Source organism: Osmia lignaria, unplaced genomic scaffold (genome assembly GCF_051020975.1).
Source record: "Osmia lignaria lignaria isolate PbOS001 unplaced genomic scaffold, iyOsmLign1 scaffold0003, whole genome shotgun sequence".
In the NCBI taxonomy this organism is placed as follows: Eukaryota; Metazoa; Arthropoda; class Insecta; order Hymenoptera; family Megachilidae; genus Osmia; species Osmia lignaria.
In genome coordinates this window covers 13,950,281-13,971,284 of record NW_027478160.1, presented here as the reverse complement: position 1 = coordinate 13,971,284, position 21,004 = coordinate 13,950,281, and positions in this window count along the sequence as shown.

The window sequence follows — 21,004 nt, the reverse complement described above, 5'->3', positions numbered from 1 at the left end:
TTTTTGTAGAGAATTATGTCTCCTACAAGTTATGTTCTATGATATTTTTTGATCAGAAGCGTAGTTTTCGAGATATACCGAGATATTTAAAAGTTCCGAAGCCGCACCAACATAATAGAGATACAGAAACACCGTGGCCCCTTTCTTTGAGATAACTCTGCACTAGTGCGGGCCGCAAATGCCACTTCCAGCTTAGCTGTGCAGAAGAAGAACAACGAGAAGAAGAAATATCTCGAAATATGTCCGTCAGGCCCCTTCCCTTGAGATAAATCGGCAAATATCTCGGAAACAAAGCGAGCTATGGCAAAATGTTAAGAGACCTTTGTTGTAGAGAATTAAGTTTCGTACTTTTTATGTTCTATGATATTTTTTGATCAGATGCGTAGTTCTCGAGATATATCAAGATATTTAAAAGTTCCGAAGCCGCACCAGCATAATAGAGATACAGAAACACCGTGGCCCCTTTCTTTGAGATAACTCTGCACTATTGCGAGCTGGAAATGCCACTTCCAGTTTAGCTGTGCAGAAGAAGAACAACAAGAAGAAGAAATATCTCGAAATATGTCCGTCAGGCCCCTTCCCTTGAGATAAATCAGCAAATATCTCGGAAACGAAGCGAGCTATGGCATAATGTTAAGAGACCTTTTTTGTAGAGAATTAAGTTTCCTACTTTTTATGTTCTATGATATTTTTTGATCAGATGCGTAGTTTTCGAGATATATCGAGATATTTAAAAGTTCCGAAGCCGCACCAACATAACAGAGATCCTGAAACACCGTGGCCCCTTTCTTTGAGATAACTCTGCACTAGTGCGAGCCGCAAATGCCACTTCCAGCTTAGCTGTGCAGAAGAAGAACAACAAGAAGAAGAAATATCTCGAAATATGTCCGTCAGGCCCCTTCCCTTGAGATAAATCTGCAAATATCTCGGAAACGAAGCGAGCTATGGCAAAATGTTAAGAGAGCTTTTTTGTAGAGAATTAAGTTTCCTACTTTCTATGTTCTATGATATTTTTTGATCAGATGCGTAGTTCTCGAGATATATCAAGATATTTAAAAGTTCCGAAGCCGCACCAACATAATAGAGATACAGAAACACCGTGGCCCCTTTCTTTGAGATAACTCTGCACTATTGCGAGCTGGAAATGCCACTTCCAGTTTAGCTGTGCAGAAGAAGAACAACAAGAAGAAGAAATATCTCGAAATATGTCCGTCAGGCCCCTTCCCTTGAGATAAATCAGCAAATATCTCGGAAACGAAGCGAGCTATGGCATAATGTTAAGAGACCTTTTTTGTAGAGAATTAAGTTTCCTACTTTTTATGTTCTATGATATTTTTTAATCAGATGCGTAGTTCTCGAGATATATCAAGATATTTAAAAGTTCCGAAGCCGCACCAACATAATAGAGATACAGAAACACCGTGGCCCCTTTCTTTGAGATAACTCTGCACTATTGCGAGCTGGAAATGCCACTTCCAGTTTAGCTGTGCAGAAGAAGAACAACAAGAAGAAGAAATATCTCGAAATATGTCCGTCAGGCACCTTCCCTTGAGATATATCTGCAAATATCTCGGAAACGAAACGAGCTATGGCAAAATGTTAAGAGACCTTTTTTGTAGAGAATTATGTTTCCTACAATTCATGTTCTATGATAGTTTTTGATCAGAAGCGTAGTTTTCGAGATATATCGAGATATTTAAAAGTTCGGAAGCCGCACCAACATAATAGAGATCCAGAAACACCGTGGCCCCTTTCTTTGAGATAACTCTGCACTAGTGCGAGCCGCAAATGCCACTTCCAGCTTAGCTGTGCAGAAGAAGAACAACAAGAAGAAGAAATATCTCGAAATATGTCCGTCAGGCCCCTTCCCTTGAGATAAATCTGCAAATATCTCGGAAACGAAGCGAGCTATGGCAAAATGTTAAGAGACCTTTTTTGTAGAGAATTAAGTTTCCTACTTTTTATGTTCTATGATATTTTTTGATCAGATGCGTAGTTCTCGAGATATATCAAGATATTTAAAAGTTCCGAAGCCGCACCAACATAATAGAGATACAGAAACACCGTGGCCCCTTTCTTTCAGATAACTCTGCTCTATTGCGAGCTGGAAATGCCACTTCCAGTTTAGCTGTGCAGAAGAAGAACAACAAGAAGAAGAAATATCTCGAAATATGTCCGTCAGGCCCCTTCCCTTGAGATATATCTGCAAATATCTCGGAAACGAAGCGAGCTATGGCAAAATGTTAAGAGACCTTTTTTGTAGAGAATTATGTCTCCTACAAGTTATGTTCTATGATATTTTTTGATCAGAAGCGTAGTTTTCGAGATATATCGAGATATTTAAAAGTTCCGAAGCCGCACCAACATAATAGAGATACAGAAACACCGTGGCCCCTTTCTTTGAGATAACTCTGCACTAGTGCGGGCCGCAAATGCCACTTCCAGCTTAGCTGTGCAGAAGAAGAACAACGAGAAGAAGAAATATCTCGAAATATGTCCGTCAGGCCCCTTCCCTTGAGATAAATCAGCAAATATCTCGGAAACAAAGCGAGCTATGGCAAAATGTTAAGAGACCTTTGTTGTAGAGAATTAAGTTTCGTACTTTTTATGTTCTATGATATTTTTTGATCAGATGCGTAGTTCTCGAGATATATCAAGATATTTAAAAGTTCCGAAGCCGCACCAGCATAATAGAGATACAGAAACACCGTGGCCCCTTTCTTTGAGATAACTCTGCACTATTGCGAGCTGGAAATGCCACTTCCAGTTTAGCTGTGCAGAAGAAGAACAACAAGAAGAAGAAATATCTCGAAATATGTCCGTCAGGCCCCTTCCCTTGAGATAAATCAGCAAATATCTCGGAAACGAAGCGAGCTATGGCATAATGTTAAGAGACCTTTTTTGTAGAGAATTAAGTTTCCTACTTTTTATGTTCTATGATATTTTTTGATCAGATGCGTAGTTTTCGAGATATATCGAGATATTTAAAAGTTCCGAAGCCGCACCAACATAACAGAGATCCTGAAACACCGTGGCCCCTTTCTTTGAGATAACTCTGCACTAGTGCGAGCCGCAAATGCCACTTCCAGCTTAGCTGTGCAGAAGAAGAACAACAAGAAGAAGAAATATCTCGAAATATGTCCGTCAGGCCCCTTCCCTTGAGATAAATCTGCAAATATCTCGGAAACGAAGCGAGCTATGGCAAAATGTTAAGAGACCTTTTTTGTAGAGAATTAAGTTTCCTACTTTCTATGTTCTATGATATTTTTTGATCAGATGCGTACTTCTCGAGATATATCAAGATATTTAAAAGTTCCGAAGCCGCACCAACATAATAGAGATACAGAAACACCGTGGCCCCTTTCTTTGATATAACTCTGCACTATTGCGAGCTGCAAATGCCACTTCCAGCTTAGCTGTGCAGAAGAAGAACAACAAGAAGAAGAAATATCTCGAAATATGTCCGTCAGGCCCCTTCCCTTGAGATAAATCAGCAAATATCTCGGAAACGAAGCGAGCTATGGCATAATGTTAAGAGACCTTTTTTGTAGAGAATTAAGTTTCCTACTTTTTATGTTCTATGATATTTTTTAATCAGATGCGTAGTTCTCGAGATATATCAAGATATTTAAAAGTTCCGAAGCCGCACCAACATAATAGAGATACAGAAACACCGTGGCCCCTTTCTTTGAGATAACTCTGCACTATTGCGAGCTGGAAATGCCACTTCCAGTTTAGCTGTGCAGAAGAAGAACAACAAGAAGAAGAAATATCTCGAAATATGTCCGTCAGGCACCTTCCCTTGAGATATATCTGCAAATATCTCGGAAACGAAACGAGCTATGGCAAAATGTTAAGAGACCTTTTTTGTAGAGAATTATGTTTCCTACAACTCATGTTCTATGATATTTTTTGATCAGAAGCGTAGTTTTCGAGATATATCGAGATATTTAAAAGTTCGGAAGCCGCACCAACATAATAGAGATCCAGAAACACCGTGGCCCCTTTCTTTGAGATAACTCTGCACTAGTGCGAGCCGCAAATGCCACTTCCAGCTTAGCTGTGCAGAAGAAGAACAACAAGAAGAAGAAATATCTCGAAATATGTCCGTCAGGCCCCTTCCCTTGAGATAAATCTGCAAATATCTCGGAAACGAAGCGAGCTATGGCAAAATGTTAAGAGACCTTTTTTGTAGAGAATTAAGTTTCCTACTTTTTATGTTCTATGATATTTTTTGATCAGATGCGTAGTTCTCGAGATATATCAAGATATTTAAAAGTTCCGAAGCCGCACCAACATAATAGAGATACAGAAACACCGTGGCCCCTTTCTTTCAGATAACTCTGCTCTATTGCGAGCTGGAAATGCCACTTCCAGTTTAGCTGTGCAGAAGAAGAACAACAAGAAGAAGAAATATCTCGAAATATGTCCGTCAGGCCCCTTCCCTTGAGATATATCTGCAAATATCTCGGAAACGAAGCGAGCTATGGCAAAATGTTAAGAGACCTTTTTTGTAGAGAATTATGTCTCCTACAAGTTATGTTCTATGATATTTTTTGATCAGAAGCGTAGTTTTCGAGATATATCGAGATATTTAAAAGTTCCGAAGCCGCACCAACATAATAGAGATACAGAAACACCGTGGCCCCTTTCTTTGAGATAACTCTGCACTAGTGCGGGCCGCAAATGCCACTTCCAGCTTAGCTGTGCAGAAGAAGAACAACGAGAAGAAGAAATATCTCGAAATATGTCCGTCAGGCCCCTTCCCTTGAGATAAATCGGCAAATATCTCGGAAACAAAGCGAGCTATGGCAAAATGTTAAGAGACCTTTGTTGTAGAGAATTAAGTTTCGTACTTTTTATGTTCTATGATATTTTTTGATCAGATGCGTAGTTCTCGAGATATATCAAGATATTTAAAAGTTCCGAAGCCGCACCAGCATAATAGAGATACAGAAACACCGTGGCCCCTTTCTTTGAGATAACTCTGCACTATTGCGAGCTGCAAATGCCACTTCCAGCTTAGCTGTGCAGAAGAAGAACAACAAGAAGAAGAAGTATCTCGAAATATGTCCGTCAGGCCCCTTCCCTTGAGATATATCTGCAAATATCTCGGAAACGAAGCGAGCTATGGCAAAATGTTAAGAGACCTTTTTTGTAGAGAATTATGTCTCCTACAAGTTATGTTCTATGATATTTTTTGATCAGAAGCGTAGTTTTCGAGATATATCGAGATATTTAAAAGTTCCGAAGCCGCACCAACATAATAGAGATACAGAAACACCGTGGCCCCTTTCTTTGAGATAACTCTGCACTAGTGCGGGCCGCAAATGCCACTTCCAGCTTAGCTGTGCAGAAGAAGAACAACGAGAAGAAGAAATATCTCGAAATATGTCCGTCAGGCCCCTTCCCTTGAGATAAATCGGCAAATATCTCGGAAACAAAGCGAGCTACGGCAAAATGTTAAGAGACCTTTGTTGTAGAGAATTAAGTTTCGTACTTTTTATGTTCTATGATATTTTTTGATCAGATGCGTAGTTCTCGAGATATATCAAGATATTTAAAAGTTCCGAAGCCGCACCAGCATAATAGAGATACAGAAACACCGTGGCCCCTTTCTTTGAGATAACTCTGCACTATTGCGAGCTGGAAATGCCACTTCCAGTTTAGCTGTGCAGAAGAAGAACAACAAGAAGAAGAAATATCTCGAAATATGTCCGTCAGGCCCCTTCCCTTGAGATAAATCAGCAAATATCTCGGAAACGAAGCGAGCTATGGCATAATGTTAAGAGACCTTTTTTGTAGAGAATTAAGTTTCCTACTTTTTATGTTCTATGATATTTTTTGATCAGATGCGTAGTTTTCGAGATATATCGAGATATTTAAAAGTTCCGAAGCCGCACCAACATAACAGAGATCCTGAAACACCGTGGCCCCTTTCTTTGAGATAACTCTGCACTAGTGCGGGCCGCAAATGCCACTTCCAGCTTAGCTGTGCAGAAGAAGAACAACGAGAAGAAGAAATATCTCGAAATATGTCCGTCAGGCCCCTTCCCTTGAGATAAATCGGCAAATATCTCGGAAACAAAGCGAGCTATGGCAAAATGTTAAGAGACCTTTGTTGTAGAGAATTAAGTTTCGTACTTTTTATGTTCTATGATATTTTTTGATCAGATGCGTAGTTCTCGAGATATATCAAGATATTTAAAAGTTCCGAAGCCGCACCAGCATAATAGAGATACAGAAACACCGTGGCCCCTTTCTTTGAGATAACTCTGCACTATTGCGAGCTGCAAATGCCACTTCCAGCTTAGCTGTGCAGAAGAAGAACAACAAGAAGAAGAAGTATCTCGAAATATGTCCGTCAGGCCCCTTCCCTTGAGATATATCTGCAAATATCTCGGAAACGAAGCGAGCTATGGCAAAATGTTAAGAGACCTTTTTTGTAGAGAATTATGTCTCCTACAAGTTATGTTCTATGATATTTTTTGATCAGAAGCGTAGTTTTCGAGATATATCGAGATATTTAAAAGTTCCGAAGCCGCACCAACATAATAGAGATACAGAAACACCGTGGCCCCTTTCTTTGAGATAACTCTGCACTAGTGCGGGCCGCAAATGCCACTTCCAGCTTAGCTGTGCAGAAGAAGAACAACGAGAAGAAGAAATATCTCGAAATATGTCCGTCAGGCCCCTTCCCTTGAGATAAATCGGCAAATATCTCGGAAACAAAGCGAGCTACGGCAAAATGTTAAGAGACCTTTGTTGTAGAGAATTAAGTTTCGTACTTTTTATGTTCTATGATATTTTTTGATCAGATGCGTAGTTCTCGAGATATATCAAGATATTTAAAAGTTCCGAAGCCGCACCAGCATAATAGAGATACAGAAACACCGTGGCCCCTTTCTTTGAGATAACTCTGCACTATTGCGAGCTGGAAATGCCACTTCCAGTTTAGCTGTGCAGAAGAAGAACAACAAGAAGAAGAAATATCTCGAAATATGTCCGTCAGGCCCCTTCCCTTGAGATAAATCAGCAAATATCTCGGAAACGAAGCGAGCTATGGCATAATGTTAAGAGACCTTTTTTGTAGAGAATTAAGTTTCCTACTTTTTATGTTCTATGATATTTTTTGATCAGATGCGTAGTTTTCGAGATATATCGAGATATTTAAAAGTTCCGAAGCCGCACCAACATAACAGAGATCCTGAAACACCGTGGCCCCTTTCTTTGAGATAACTCTGCACTAGTGCGAGCCGCAAATGCCACTTCCAGCTTAGCTGTGCAGAAGAAGAACAACAAGAAGAAGAAATATCTCGAAATATGTCCGTCAGGCCCCTTCCCTTGAGATAAATCTGCAAATATCTCGGAAACGAAGCGAGCTATGGCAAAATGTTAAGAGAGCTTTTTGGTAGAGAATTAAGTTTCCTACTTTCTATGTTCTATGATATTTTTTGATCAGATGCGTAGTTCTCGAGATATATCAAGATATTTAAAAGTTCCGAAGCCGCACCAACATAATAGAGATACAGAAACACCGTGGCCCCTTTCTTTGAGATAACTCTGCACTATTGCGAGCTGGAAATGCCACTTCCAGTTTAGCTGTGCAGAAGAAGAACAACAAGAAGAAGAAATATCTCGAAATATGTCCGTCAGGCCCCTTCCCTTGAGATAAATCAGCAAATATCTCGGAAACGAAGCGAGCTATGGCATAATGTTAAGAGACCTTTTTTGTAGAGAATTAAGTTTCCTACTTTTTATGTTCTATGATATTTTTTAATCAGATGCGTAGTTCTCGAGATATATCAAGATATTTAAAAGTTCCGAAGCCGCACCAACATAATAGAGATACAGAAACACCGTGGCCCCTTTCTTTGAGATAACTCTGCACTATTGCGAGCTGGAAATGCCACTTCCAGTTTAGCTGTGCAGAAGAAGAACAACAAGAAGAAGAAATATCTCGAAATATGTCCGTCAGGCACCTTCCCTTGAGATATATCTGCAAATATCTCGGAAACGAAACGAGCTATGGCAAAATGTTAAGAGACCTTTTTTGTAGAGAATTATGTTTCCTACAATTCATGTTCTATGATAGTTTTTGATCAGAAGCGTAGTTTTCGAGATATATCGAGATATTTAAAAGTTCGGAAGCCGCACCAACATAATAGAGATCCAGAAACACCGTGGCCCCTTTCTTTGAGATAACTCTGCACTAGTGCGAGCCGCAAATGCCACTTCCAGCTTAGCTGTGCAGAAGAAGAACAACAAGAAGAAGAAATATCTCGAAATATGTCCGTCAGGCCCCTTCCCTTGAGATAAATCTGCAAATATCTCGGAAACGAAGCGAGCTATGGCAAAATGTTAAGAGACCTTTTTTGTAGAGAATTAAGTTTCCTACTTTTTATGTTCTATGATATTTTTTGATCAGATGCGTAGTTCTCGAGATATATCGAGATATTTAAAAGTTCCGAAGCCGCACCAACATAATAGAGATACAGAAACACCGTGGCCCCTTTCTTTGAGATAACTCTGCACTAGTGCGGGCCGCAAATGCCACTTCCAGCTTAGCTGTGCAGAAGAAGAACAACGAGAAGAAGAAATATCTCGAAATATGTCCGTCAGGCCCCTTCCCTTGAGATAAATCAGCAAATATCTCGGAAACAAAGCGAGCTATGGCAAAATGTTAAGAGACCTTTGTTGTAGAGAATTAAGTTTCGTACTTTTTATGTTCTATGATATTTTTTGATCAGATGCGTAGTTCTCGAGATATATCAAGATATTTAAAAGTTCCGAAGCCGCACCAGCATAATAGAGATACAGAAACACCGTGGCCCCTTTCTTTGAGATAACTCTGCACTATTGCGAGCTGGAAATGCCACTTCCAGTTTAGCTGTGCAGAAGAAGAACAACAAGAAGAAGAAATATCTCGAAATATGTCCGTCAGGCCCCTTCCCTTGAGATAAATCAGCAAATATCTCGGAAACGAAGCGAGCTATGGCATAATGTTAAGAGACCTTTTTTGTAGAGAATTAAGTTTCCTACTTTTTATGTTCTATGATATTTTTTGATCAGATGCGTAGTTTTCGAGATATATCGAGATATTTAAAAGTTCCGAAGCCGCACCAACATAACAGAGATCCTGAAACACCGTGGCCCCTTTCTTTGAGATAACTCTGCACTAGTGCGAGCCGCAAATGCCACTTCCAGCTTAGCTGTGCAGAAGAAGAACAACAAGAAGAAGAAATATCTCGAAATATGTCCGTCAGGCCCCTTCCCTTGAGATAAATCTGCAAATATCTCGGAAACGAAGCGAGCTATGGCAAAATGTTAAGAGACCTTTTTTGTAGAGAATTAAGTTTCCTACTTTCTATGTTCTATGATATTTTTTGATCAGATGCGTACTTCTCGAGATATATCAAGATATTTAAAAGTTCCGAAGCCGCACCAACATAATAGAGATACAGAAACACCGTGGCCCCTTTCTTTGATATAACTCTGCACTATTGCGAGCTGCAAATGCCACTTCCAGCTTAGCTGTGCAGAAGAAGAACAACAAGAAGAAGAAATATCTCGAAATATGTCCGTCAGGCCCCTTCCCTTGAGATAAATCAGCAAATATCTCGGAAACGAAGCGAGCTATGGCATAATGTTAAGAGACCTTTTTTGTAGAGAATTAAGTTTCCTACTTTTTATGTTCTATGATATTTTTTAATCAGATGCGTAGTTCTCGAGATATATCAAGATATTTAAAAGTTCCGAAGCCGCACCAACATAATAGAGATACAGAAACACCGTGGCCCCTTTCTTTGAGATAACTCTGCACTATTGCGAGCTGGAAATGCCACTTCCAGTTTAGCTGTGCAGAAGAAGAACAACAAGAAGAAGAAATATCTCGAAATATGTCCGTCAGGCACCTTCCCTTGAGATATATCTGCAAATATCTCGGAAACGAAACGAGCTATGGCAAAATGTTAAGAGACCTTTTTTGTAGAGAATTATGTTTCCTACAACTCATGTTCTATGATATTTTTTGATCAGAAGCGTAGTTTTCGAGATATATCGAGATATTTAAAAGTTCGGAAGCCGCACCAACATAATAGAGATCCAGAAACACCGTGGCCCCTTTCTTTGAGATAACTCTGCACTAGTGCGAGCCGCAAATGCCACTTCCAGCTTAGCTGTGCAGAAGAAGAACAACAAGAAGAAGAAATATCTCGAAATATGTCCGTCAGGCCCCTTCCCTTGAGATAAATCTGCAAATATCTCGGAAACGAAGCGAGCTATGGCAAAATGTTAAGAGACCTTTTTTGTAGAGAATTAAGTTTCCTACTTTTTATGTTCTATGATATTTTTTGATCAGATGCGTAGTTCTCGAGATATATCAAGATATTTAAAAGTTCCGAAGCCGCACCAACATAATAGAGATACAGAAACACCGTGGCCCCTTTCTTTCAGATAACTCTGCTCTATTGCGAGCTGGAAATGCCACTTCCAGTTTAGCTGTGCAGAAGAAGAACAACAAGAAGAAGAAATATCTCGAAATATGTCCGTCAGGCCCCTTCCCTTGAGATATATCTGCAAATATCTCGGAAACGAAGCGAGCTATGGCAAAATGTTAAGAGACCTTTTTTGTAGAGAATTATGTCTCCTACAAGTTATGTTCTATGATATTTTTTGATCAGAAGCGTAGTTTTCGAGATATATCGAGATATTTAAAAGTTCCGAAGCCGCACCAACATAATAGAGATACAGAAACACCGTGGCCCCTTTCTTTGAGATAACTCTGCACTAGTGCGGGCCGCAAATGCCACTTCCAGCTTAGCTGTGCAGAAGAAGAACAACGAGAAGAAGAAATATCTCGAAATATGTCCGTCAGGCCCCTTCCCTTGAGATAAATCGGCAAATATCTCGGAAACAAAGCGAGCTATGGCAAAATGTTAAGAGACCTTTGTTGTAGAGAATTAAGTTTCGTACTTTTTATGTTCTATGATATTTTTTGATCAGATGCGTAGTTCTCGAGATATATCAAGATATTTAAAAGTTCCGAAGCCGCACCAGCATAATAGAGATACAGAAACACCGTGGCCCCTTTCTTTGAGATAACTCTGCACTATTGCGAGCTGCAAATGCCACTTCCAGCTTAGCTGTGCAGAAGAAGAACAACAAGAAGAAGAAGTATCTCGAAATATGTCCGTCAGGCCCCTTCCCTTGAGATATATCTGCAAATATCTCGGAAACGAAGCGAGCTATGGCAAAATGTTAAGAGACCTTTTTTGTAGAGAATTATGTCTCCTACAAGTTATGTTCTATGATATTTTTTGATCAGAAGCGTAGTTTTCGAGATATATCGAGATATTTAAAAGTTCCGAAGCCGCACCAACATAATAGAGATACAGAAACACCGTGGCCCCTTTCTTTGAGATAACTCTGCACTAGTGCGGGCCGCAAATGCCACTTCCAGCTTAGCTGTGCAGAAGAAGAACAACGAGAAGAAGAAATATCTCGAAATATGTCCGTCAGGCCCCTTCCCTTGAGATAAATCGGCAAATATCTCGGAAACAAAGCGAGCTATGGCAAAATGTTAAGAGACCTTTGTTGTAGAGAATTAAGTTTCGTACTTTTTATGTTCTATGATATTTTTTGATCAGATGCGTAGTTCTCGAGATATATCAAGATATTTAAAAGTTCCGAAGCCGCACCAGCATAATAGAGATACAGAAACACCGTGGCCCCTTTCTTTGAGATAACTCTGCACTATTGCGAGCTGGAAATGCCACTTCCAGTTTAGCTGTGCAGAAGAAGAACAACAAGAAGAAGAAATATCTCGAAATATGTCCGTCAGGCCCCTTCCCTTGAGATAAATCAGCAAATATCTCGGAAACGAAGCGAGCTATGGCATAATGTTAAGAGACCTTTTTTGTAGAGAATTAAGTTTCCTACTTTTTATGTTCTATGATATTTTTTGATCAGATGCGTAGTTTTCGAGATATATCGAGATATTTAAAAGTTCCGAAGCCGCACCAACATAACAGAGATCCTGAAACACCGTGGCCCCTTTCTTTGAGATAACTCTGCACTAGTGCGAGCCGCAAATGCCACTTCCAGCTTAGCTGTGCAGAAGAAGAACAACAAGAAGAAGAAATATCTCGAAATATGTCCGTCAGGCCCCTTCCCTTGAGATAAATCTGCAAATATCTCGGAAACGAAGCGAGCTATGGCAAAATGTTAAGAGACCTTTTTTGTAGAGAATTAAGTTTCCTACTTTCTATGTTCTATGATATTTTTTGATCAGATGCGTAGTTCTCGAGATATATCAAGATATTTAAAAGTTCCGAAGCCGCACCAACATAATAGAGATACAGAAACACCGTGGCCCCTTTCTTTGAGATAACTCTGCACTATTGCTAGCTGCAAATGCCACTTCCAGCTTAGCTGTGCAGAAGAAGAACAACAAAAAGAAGAAATATCTCGAAATATGTCCGTCAGGCCCCTTCCCTTGAGATATATCTGCAAATATCTCGGAAACGAAGCGAGCTATGGCAAAATGTTAAGAGACCTTTTTTGTAGAGAATTATGTCTCCTACAAGTTATGTTCTATGATATTTTTTGATCAGAAGCGTAGTTTTCGAGATATATCGAGATATTTAAAAGTTCCGAAGCCGCACCAACATAATAGAGATACAGAAACACCGTGGCCCCTTTCTTTGAGATAACTCTGCACTAGAGCGGGCCGCAAATGCCACTTCCAGCTTAGCTGTGCAGAAGAAGAACAACAAGAAGAAGAAATATCTCCACATATGTCCCTCAGGCCCCTTCCCTTGAGATAAATCTGCAAATATCTCGGAAACGAAGCGAGCTAAGGCAAAATGTTAAGAGACTTTATTTGTAGAGAATTAAGTTTCCTACTTTTTATGTTCTATGATATTTTTTGATCAGATGCGTAGTTCTCGAGATATATCAAGATATTTAAAAGTTCCGAAGCCGCACCAACATAATAGAGATACAGAAACACCGTGGCCCCTTTCTTTCAGATAACTCTGCACTATTGCGAGCTGCAAATGCCACTTCCAGCTTAGCTGTGCAGAAGAAGAACAACAAGAAGAAGAAATATCTCGAAATATGTCCGTCAGGCCCCTTCCCTTGAGATATATCTGCAAATATCTCGGAAACGAAGCGAGCTATGGCAAAATGTTAAGAGACCTTTTTTGTAGAGAATTATGTCTCCTACAAGTTATGTTCTATGATATTTTTTGATCAGAAGCGTAGTTTTCGAGATATATCGAGATATTTAAAAGTTCCGAAGCCGCACCAACATAATAGAGATACAGAAACACCGTGGCCCCTTTCTTTCAGATAACTCTGCACTATTGCGAGCTGCAAATGCCACTTCCAGCTTAGCTGTGCAGAAGAAGAACAACAAGAAGAAGAAATATCTCGAAATATGTCCGTCAGGCCCCTTCCCTTGAGATATATCTGCAAATATCTCGGAAACGAAGCGAGCTATGGCAAAATGTTAAGAGACCTTTTTTGTAGAGAATTAAGTTTCCTACTTTCTATGTTCTATGATATTTTTTGATCAGATGCGTAGTTCTCGAGATATATCAAGATATTTAAAAGTTCCGAAGCCGCACCAACATAATAGAGATACAGAAACACCGTGGCCCCTTTCTTTGAGATAACTCTGCACTATTGCTAGCTGCAAATGCCACTTCCAGCTTAGCTGTGCAGAAGAAGAACAACAAAAAGAAGAAATATCTCGAAATATGTCCGTCAGGCCCCTTCCCTTGAGATATATCTGCAAATATCTCGGAAACGAAGCGAGCTATGGCAAAATGTTAAGAGACCTTTTTTGTAGAGAATTATGTCTCCTACAAGTTATGTTCTATGATATTTTTTGATCAGAAGCGTAGTTTTCGAGATATATCGAGATATTTAAAAGTTCCGAAGCCGCACCAACATAATAGAGATACAGAAACACCGTGGCCCCTTTCTTTGAGATAACTCTGCACTAGAGCGGGCCGCAAATGCCACTTCCAGCTTAGCTGTGCAGAAGAAGAACAACAAGAAGAAGAAATATCTCCACATATGTCCCTCAGGCCCCTTCCCTTGAGATAAATCTGCAAATATCTCGGAAACGAAGCGAGCTAAGGCAAAATGTTAAGAGACTTTATTTGTAGAGAATTAAGTTTCCTACTTTTTATGTTCTATGATATTTTTTGATCAGATGCGTAGTTCTCGAGATATATCAAGATATTTAAAAGTTCCGAAGCCGCACCAACATAATAGAGATACAGAAACACCGTGGCCCCTTTCTTTCAGATAACTCTGCACTATTGCGAGCTGCAAATGCCACTTCCAGCTTAGCTGTGCAGAAGAAGAACAACAAGAAGAAGAAATATCTCGAAATATGTCCGTCAGGCCCCTTCCCTTGAGATATATCTGCAAATATCTCGGAAACGAAGCGAGCTATGGCAAAATGTTAAGAGACCTTTTTTGTAGAGAATTATGTCTCCTACAAGTTATGTTCTATGATATTTTTTGATCAGAAGCGTAGTTTTCGAGATATATCGAGATATTTAAAAGTTCCGAAGCCGCACCAACATAATAGAGATACAGAAACACCGTGGCCCCTTTCTTTCAGATAACTCTGCACTATTGCGAGCTGCAAATGCCACTTCCAGCTTAGCTGTGCAGAAGAAGAACAACAAGAAGAAGAAATATCTCGAAATATGTCCGTCAGGCCCCTTCCCTTGAGATATATCTGCAAATATCTCGGAAACGAAGCGAGCTATGGCAAAATGTTAAGAGACCTTTTTTGTAGAGAATTATGTCTCCTACAAGTTATGTTCTATGATATTTTTTGATCAGAAGCGTAGTTTTCGAGATATATCGAGATATTTAAAAGTTCCGAAGCCGCACCAACATAATAGAGATACAGAAACACCGTGGCCCCTTTCTTTGAGATAACTCTGCACTAGTGCGGGCCGCAAATGCCACTTCCAGCTTAGCTGTGCAGAAGAAGAACAACGAGAAGAAGAAATATCTCGAAATATGTCCGTCAGGCCCCTTCCCTTGAGATAAATCGGCAAATATCTCGGAAACAAAGCGAGCTATGGCAAAATGTTAAGAGACCTTTGTTGTAGAGAATTAAGTTTCGTACTTTTTATGTTCTATGATATTTTTTGATCAGATGCGTAGTTCTCGAGATATATCAAGATATTTAAAAGTTCCGAAGCCGCACCAGCATAATAGAGATACAGAAACACCGTGGCCCCTTTCTTTGAGATAACTCTGCACTATTGCGAGCTGGAAATGCCACTTCCAGTTTAGCTGTGCAGAAGAAGAACAACAAGAAGAAGAAATATCTCGAAATATGTCCGTCAGGCCCCTTCCCTTGAGATAAATCAGCAAATATCTCGGAAACGAAGCGAGCTATGGCATAATGTTAAGAGACCTTTTTTGTAGAGAATTAAGTTTCCTACTTTTTATGTTCTATGATATTTTTTGATCAGATGCGTAGTTTTCGAGATATATCGAGATATTTAAAAGTTCCGAAGCCGCACCAACATAACAGAGATCCTGAAACACCGTGGCCCCTTTCTTTGAGATAACTCTGCACTAGTGCGAGCCGCAAATGCCACTTCCAGATTAGCTGTGCAGAAGAAGAACAACAAGAAGAAGAAATATCTCGAAATATGTCCGTCAGGCCCCTTCCCTTGAGATAAATCTGCAAATATCTCGGAAACGAAGCGAGCTATGGCAAAATGTTAAGAGACCATTTTTGTAGAGAATTAAGTTTCCTACTTTCTACGTTCTATGATATTTTTTGATCAGATGCGTACTTCTCGAGATATATCAAGATATTTAAAAGTTCCGAAGCCGCACCAACATAATAGAGATACAGAAACACCGTGGCCCCTTTCTTTGAGATAACTCTGCACTATTGCGAGCTGCAAATGCCACTTCCAGCTTAGCTGTGCAGAAGAAGAACAACAAGAAGAAGATATATCTCGAAATATGTCCGTCAGGCCCCTTCCCTTGAGATAAATCAGCAAATATCTCGGAAACGAAGCGAGCTATGGCATAATGTTAAGAGACCTTTTTTGTAGAGAATTAAGTTTCCTACTTTTTATGTTCTATGATATTTTTTGATCAGATGCGTAGTTCTCGAGATATATCAAGATATTTAAAAGTTCCGAAGCCGCACCAACATAATAGAGATACAGAAACACCGTGGCCCCTTTCTTTGAGATAACTCTGCACTATTGCGAGCTGGAAATGCCACTTCCAGTTTAGCTGTGCAGAAGAAGAACAACAAGAAGAAGAAATATCTCGAAATATGTCCGTCAGGCACCTTCCCTTGAGATATATCTGCAAATATCTCGGAAACGAAACGAGCTATGGCAAAATGTTAAGAGACCTTTTTTGTAGAGAATTATGTTTCCTACAATTCATGTTCTATGATATTTTTTGATCAGAAGCGTAGTTTTCGAGATATATCGAGATATTTAAAAGTTCGGAAGCCGCACCAACATAATAGAGATCCAGAAACACCGTGGCCCCTTTCTTTGAGATAACTCTGCACTAGTGCGAGCCGCAAATGCCACTTCCAGCTTAGCTGTGCAGAAGAAGAACAACAAGAAGAAGAAATATCTCGAAATATGTCCGTCAGGCCCCTTCCCTTGAGATAAATCTGCAAATATCTCGGAAACGAAGCGAGCTATGGCAAAATGTTAAGAGACCTTTTTTGTAGAGAATTATGTTTCCTACTTTTTATGTTCTATGATATTTTTTGATCAGATGCGTAGTTCTCGAGATATATCAAGATATTTAAAAGTTCCGAAGCCGCACCAACATAATAGAGATACAGAAACACCGTGGCCCCTTTCTTTCAGATAACTCTGCTCTATTGCGAGCTGGAAATGCCACTTCCAGTTTAGCTGTGCAGAAGAAGAACAACAAGAAGAAGAAATATCTCGAAATATGTCCGTCAGGCCCCTTCCCTTGAGATATATCTGCAAATATCTCGGAAACGAAGCGAGCTATGGCAAAATGTTAAGAGACCTTTTTTGTAGAGAATTATGTCTCCTACAAGCTATGTTCTATGATATTTTTTGATCAGAAGCGTAGTTTTCGAGATATATCGAGATATTTAAAAGTTCCGAAGCCGCACCAACATAATAGAGATACAGAAACACCGTGGCCCCTTTCTTTGAGATAACTCTGCACTAGTGCGGGCCGCAAATGCCACTTCCAGCTTAGCTGTGCAGAAGAAGAACAACGAGAAGAAGAAATATCTCGAAATATGTCCGTCAGGCCCCTTCCCTTGAGATAAATCAGCAAATATCTCGGAAACAAAGCGAGCTATGGCAAAATGTTAAGAGACCTTTGTTGTAGAGAATTAAGTTTCGTACTTTTTATGTTCTATGATATTTTTTGATCAGATGCGTAGTTCTCGAGATATATCAAGATATTTAAAAGTTCCGAAGCCGCACCAGCATAATAGAGATACAGAAACACCGTGGCCCCTTTCTTTGAGATAACTCTGCACTATTGCGAGCTGGAAATGGCACTTCCAGTTTAGCTGTGCAGAAGAAGAACAACAAGAAGAAGAAATATCTCGAAATATGTCCGTCAGGCCCCTTCCCTTGAGATAAATCAGCAAATATCTCGGAAACGAAGCGAGCTATGGCATAATGTTAAGAGACCTTTTTTGTAGAGAATTAAGTTTCCTACTTTTTATGTTCTATGATATTTTTTGATCAGATGCGTAGTTTTCGAGATATATCGAGATATTTAAAAGTTCCGAAGCCGCACCAACATAACAGAGATCCTGAAACACCGTGGCCCCTTTCTTTGAGATAACTCTGCACTAGTGCGAGCCGCAAATGCCACTTCCAGCTTAGCTGTGCAGAAGAAGAACAACAAGAAGAAGAAATATCTCGAAATATGTCCGTCAGGCCCCTTCCCTTGAGATAAATCTGCAAATATCTCGGAAACGAAGCGAGCTATGGCAAAATGTTAAGAGACCTTTTTTGTAGAGAATTAAGTTTCCTACTTTCTATGTTCTATGATATTTTTTGATCAGATGCGTAGTTCTCGAGATATATCAAGATATTTAAAAGTTCCGAAGCCGCACCAACATAATAGAGATACAGAAACACCGTGGCCCCTTTCTTTGAGATAACTCTGCACTATTGCTAGCTGCAAATGCCACTTCCAGCTTAGCTGTGCAGAAGAAGAACAACAAAAAGAAGAAATATCTCGAAATATGTCCGTCAGGCCCCTTCCCTTGAGATATATCTGCAAATATCTCGGAAACGAAGCGAGCTATGGCAAAATGTTAAGAGACCTTTTTTGTAGAGAATTATGTCTCCTACAAGTTATGTTCTATGATATTTTTTGATCAGAAGCGTAGTTTTCGAGATATATCGAGATATTTAAAAGTTCCGAAGCCGCACCAACATAATAGAGATACAGAAACACCGTGGCCCCTTTCTTTGAGATAACTCTGCACTAGAGCGGGCCGCAAATGCCACTTCCAGCTTAGCTGTGCAGAAGAAGAACAACAAGAAGAAGAAATATCTCCACATATGTCCCTCAGGCCCCTTCCCTTGAGATAAATCTGCAAATATCTCGGAAACGAAGCGAGCTAAGGCAAAATGTTAAGAGACTTTATTTGTAGAGAATTAAGTTTCCTACTTTTTATGTTCTATGATATTTTTTGATCAGATGCGTAGTTCTCGAGATATATCAAGATATTTAAAAGTTCCGAAGCCGCACCAACATAATAGAGATACAGAAACACCGTGGCCCCTTTCTTTCAGATAACTCTGCACTATTGCGAGCTGCAAATGCCACTTCCAGCTTAGCTGTGCAGAAGAAGAACAACAAGAAGAAGAAATATCTCGAAATATGTCCGTCAGGCCCCTTCCCTTGAGATATATCTGCAAATATCTCGGAAACGAAGCGAGCTATGGCAAAATGTTAAGAGACCTTTTTTGTAGAGAATTATGTCTCCTACAAGTTATGTTCTATGATATTTTTTGATCAGAAGCGTAGTTTTCGAGATATATCGAGATATTTAAAAGTTCCGAAGCCGCACCAACATAATAGAGATACAGAAACACCGTGGCCCCTTTCTTTCAGATAACTCTGCACTATTGCGAGCTGCAAATGCCACTTCCAGCTTAGCTGTGCAGAAGAAGAACAACAAGAAGAAGAAATATCTCGAAATATGTCCGTCAGGCCCCTTCCCTTGAGATATATCTGCAAATATCTCGGAAACGAAGCGAGCTATGGCAAAATGTTAAGAGACCTTTTTTGTAGAGAATTATGTCTCCTACAAGTTATGTTCTATGATATTTTTTGATCAGAAGCGTAGTTTTCGAGATATATCGAGATATTTAAAAGTTCCGAAGCCGCACCAACATAATAGAGATACAGAAACACCGTGGCCCCTTTCTTTGAGATAACTCTGCACTAGTGCGGGCCGCAAATGCCACTTCCAGCTTAGCTGTGCAGAAGAAGAACAACAAGAAGAAGAAATATCTCCACATATGTCCCTCAGGCCCCTTCCCTTGAGATAAATCTGCAAATATCTCGGAAACGAAGCGAGCTAAGGCAAAATGTTAAGAGACTTTATTTGTAGAGAATTAAGTTTCCTACTTTTTATGTTCTATGATATTTTTTGATCAGATGCGTAGTTCTCGAGATATATCAAGATATTTAAAAGTTCCGAAGCCGCACCAACATAATAGAGATACAGAAGCACCGTGGCCCCTTTCTTTGAGATAACTCTGCACTATTGCGAGCTGGAAATGCCACTTCCAGTTTAGCTGTGCAGAAGAAGAACAACAAGAAGAAGAAATATCTCGAAATATGTCCGTCAGGCCCCTTCCCTTGAGATAAATATGCAAATATCTCGGAAACGAAGCGAGCTATGGCAAAATGTTAAGAGACCTTTTTTGTAGAGAATTAAGTTTCCTACTTTTTATGTTCTATGATATTTTTTGATCAGATGCGTAGTTCTCGAGATATATCGAGATATTTAAAAGTTCCGAAGCCGCACCAACATAATAGAGATACAGAAACACCGTGGCCCCTTTCTTTGAGATAACTCTGCACTAGTGCGAGCCGCAAAAGCCGCTTCCAGCTTAGCTGTGCAGAAGAAGAACAACAAGAAGAAGAAATATCTCGAAATATGTCCGTCAGGCCCCTTCCCTCGAGATAAATCTGCAAATATCTCGGAAACCAAGCGAGCTATGGCAAAATGTTAAGAGACCTTTCTTGTAGAGAATTAAGTTTCCTACTTTTTATGTTGTATGATATTTTTTGATCAGATGCGTAGTTCTCGAGATATATCAAGATATTTAAAAGTTCCGAAGCCGCACCAACATAATAGAGATACAGAAACACCGTGGCCCCTTTCTTCGAGATAACTCTGCACTAGTGCGAGCCGCAAATGCCACTTCCAGCTTAGCTGTGCAGAAGAAGAACAGCAAGAAGAAGAAATATCTCGAAATATGTCCGTCAGGCCCCTTCCCTCGAGATAAATCTGCAAATATCTCGGAAACGAAGCGAGCTATGGCAAAATGTTAAGAGACCTTTGTTGTAGAGAATTAAGTTTTCTACTTTTTATGTTCTATGATATTTTTTGATCAGATGCGTTGTTCTCGAGATATATCAAGATATTTAAAAGTTCCGAAGCCGCACCAGCATAATAGAGATACAGAAACACCGTGGCCCCTTTCTTTGAGATAACTCTGCACTATTGCGAGCTGCAAATGCCACTTCCAGCTTAGCTGTGCAGAAGAAGAGCAACAAGAAGGAGAAATAACACGAAATATGTCCGTCAGGCCCCTTCCCTTGAGATAAATCTGCAAATATCTCGGAAACGAAGCGAGCTATGGCAAAATGTTAAGAGACCTTTCTTGTAGAGAATTAAGTTTCCTACTTTTTATGTTCTATGATATTTTTTGATCAGATGCGTAGTTCTCGAGAT